Raw genomic sequence first — 3,460 nt, 5'->3', positions numbered from 1 at the left:
ACCCACCTCCTGACTCCCCAAAGCCTTTCCACCATCTACAAGGCACAAGTCAGGAGTGTGATGGAATACTCTCCACTTGCCTGGATGAGTGCAGCTCCAACAACACTCAAGAAGCTCGACACCATCCAGGACAAAGTAGCCCACTTGATTGGCACCCCATCCACCACCCTAAACATTCAATCCCTTCACCACCAGCGCACTGTGGCTGCAGTGTGTACCATCCACAGGATGCACTGCAGCAACTCGCCAAGGCTTCTTCGACAGCACCTCCCAAACCCACGACCTCTAACATCTAGAAGGACAAGAGCAGCAGGCACATGGGAATAACACCACCTGCACGTTCCCCTCCAAGTCACACACCATCCCAACTTGGAAATATATCACCGTTCCTTCATCGTCGCTGGGTCAAAATCCTGGAACTCCCTACCGAACAGCACTGTGGGAGAACCTTCACCACATGGACTGCAACGGTTCAAGAAGGCGGCTCACCACCACCTTCTCAAGGGCAATTAGGGATGGGCAATAAATGGTGGCCTCGCCAGCGACGCCAACATCCCATGAACGATTAAAAAAAGGCAATAATGGCGCGGCTGGGATACAAAACCATGCTGACAAAGCTCAATGGATTAGCAGTCCATCACCTCAACCATTCAGCCACCTAGTCGCAAGAACAGTGCAAAGAAAGCCCTTTTATTTGATTCTTTCAAGGCAAAAATCTTGGACTCAAAGGTCAGAGTCGGAAAGCCGCTTTTCAATCACCAGTTCCGAGATTCTGGAGAACACCCTTGTGAAATGGTAGCGTGGCCGAGCGGTCGAAGGCGCTGAATTTAGGCTCCAGTCTCTCCGGGGGCGTGGGTTCGAATCCCACCGCTGACATAATCTGAGCTGTTAATTATTTTAGCCTCATCACCAAAATCTTTCTTTTCTCAGCAGTGTCATGCGCGCCATTAATGTTGTTGGGGCACAACTGCCACACCTCATGTGCTGCGTCGTGATCGTTTTGTGGTTGACACTCTGCGTTGTGGTCGCAGTAACATCGGAGCGAATCCGAGTCTCCACAGAGTTTCATTTACCGATTTTTTCCTTTCCCACATATGCTGAGAGGATGCAGCAAGAAATCAAACTTTACAACATGAAAGAAAAATGTTTTGGTGAAACCTTTCAATTCCGTCAAATCCCAGCACTCTCACATGCCTGCACTTGATGTTCCACAGTTCAAACCCGCCTCTTCTCCCAGCTTTTTCTTCCTTCCACAGTCAATCGGCCGCCTTTCCTTTCCTCCTTCCATTTCATGGACACTTTCCTGCTCCATTGCCGACTCTAACATTCACTTTCACGATCTCACTCCATTAAATTTGCTCTGCTCCGACCGCTGTTTCTATTGGGCACATGTCCCATTCGCACCAATGTTCATTTGTGCCTTGAAACCAGTCGATACATTTCGATCTGCGTGACCGCTCGACAGACAAACACGACGAAAGCAGGGCTGGTCTCTGGAAAGACAGCCGCCCGAATGTTCACGAAATTTACTTGGGGAATCTTGTGATCCAGGGGATGGTAACTGAAGAACTGGTTTTTGTTTTGATGCTTGTTGGCTCTTTTCTCTCAGCAGTTGATGTGCGTGAGTGACGGGCAGCGCAACAGAGCTGCGAATGGCGGTTGAAAGTTTCACATTTGGCAAGTTGGGGCGGTGCAGTAAGATCGGAAGTGTTCCGCCTTGATCTTAATAGTTCTGTTGAAGCGTGAGATTGAATCGAGTAGAGGATAAATGTAAAGAGCGCCTGTGGGGAAAAAGGAGCGATTACAGGCCATGAGCGAAAGGTCTTTCAAATTCTGGTGCCGCAGGAAGCTGTGTGCGGAAACGGCAGATTTTAAAGCGCGTGTGTTGGAAAGTAAAGTGCGATCTTGTGTGTGAGAAGAGCACAAGAAAGTTGTTCTTGAAGCTGCGCCCTTGAGGCAAGTTGCAGGTTGTCAGGAAAACTGCGATAGTGAAAGCTCAAAAATAAACCCAGAAACTGCTGGCAACACTCAGCAGGTCAGGTTATATCTGTGGAGAGATACTCAAGTATTTATCCAATTCTCCTTTTAAAGTTACGATTGAATCGAGCTCCACCATCCATTAAGGCAGTGCGTTCCAGATCGTAACAATTCGCTGTGTAAAAAAAAATCTCCTTATTTCCCTTCTGGTTCTTTTGCCAATCATCTTAAATCTGCGTCCGTTGGTTGCCGACCCTCCCGCCAGTGGGTGAAGTTTCTCCTTATTTACTCGATCAAAACCCCTCTTAATTTTGAACACGTGGATTACTTCTACCCTTAACCTTCATTGCTCGAAGCAGAACAATCCCAGGTTCTCGAGTCTCTCCACACAACTAAACCCCATCCCTGGTATAATTCTGGGAAATCTCCTCTCCATCCTCTCCAAGACCTTGACCTCCTTAATAAATTATAGTGCCCAGAATTGGACACAATACTTCAGATGAGGCCTGAACAATGAGTTATAAACGTTTAACATAACTTCCTTGCTTTTGTGTTCTATTTCTCTATTATTAAGCCAAGGAACCGGATGCTGTTTTAACGGCTTCACCAACTTGTGCTGCCACTTTCAAAGATGTTGATGAAAACTGTCGAAACTTAACACTATACAAATGCATTAACACCCAAACAAGTAGCACAAGGAGAAACTTTATTGAACCCCAACTTGTATACAAGTGGATGTGCACCTCAAACAATGGTTGAGGGTGCAACTTCGCCGAGTCAAAGAAACAGCTCATGTTTCTACAATTCATTGGGCAACGCCCACCTGTTACAGAATATGGGCGTACACGTACATTCTTTATTGGCTCAGGTAGTTGGTCAATCAAGTAGTGAGCCAGCCCCCGAACATCCACAGCCATCACGTCGGCCTGAGCAGATGTCAGCTATTTTCTTTCTCTCTGCATTCCTGTTCCTTGTTATCAGTAAGGCTGGAGCCAGTCTCAAGGCTTCATGGCCATTCATCAACTCTATTATTATTATATTCTGTCCTTATCTCAAGGAAGGCCAGGCTGTGCTAGGCGTAATTATCAACATACCAAGGCTCAAACGCAATTACACAATTGTGCTTACATTGTGTTTGTGGCTGATCCTATCATGTGAGTTAATAAAGAGTTAATATGGTCAAGTATCCCGTCATGCACTTCCACAAAATTACCAGTAACACATTGGGTGAGAACGGATAACACAGCACGGGCCAGGATGGCGGAGAGAGAGAGAGACACGAGTTGTGATCTGTAACTTTTTATAAACACTTCAGTTTATTTCACTCCGTGTGCAACACCGTGCGATCTCCCCTGGTGTGTCAGCTTTCTGTGTTTATACAGAGTGTAATGTATTGAATTGTCCCTTGGATCACACGGAGTGGTAGACGGGGGTCTGTGTGCGGAGGGTTCGGGGGGTGAGCTCTGATTCCCGCCCTCTTCTG

General features: G+C 46.9%; 1 non-coding gene across 1 annotated transcript; it reads left to right on the top strand.

Moving 5' to 3' along the window:
- The first annotated feature begins 794 nt into the window (after positions 1-794).
- trnal-uag (transfer RNA leucine (anticodon UAG)) lies at positions 795-876 on the top strand. The gene has a single exon. It is a non-coding gene; the product is annotated as a tRNA-Leu (tRNA).
- The last annotated feature ends 2,584 nt before the right edge of the window (positions 877-3,460 follow it).

This window comes from Heptranchias perlo, chromosome 35, assembly GCF_035084215.1.
Source record: "Heptranchias perlo isolate sHepPer1 chromosome 35, sHepPer1.hap1, whole genome shotgun sequence".
NCBI classification, from domain to species: domain Eukaryota; kingdom Metazoa; phylum Chordata; class Chondrichthyes; order Hexanchiformes; family Hexanchidae; genus Heptranchias; species Heptranchias perlo.
This window is presented reverse-complemented; position numbering and strand designations above follow the sequence as displayed.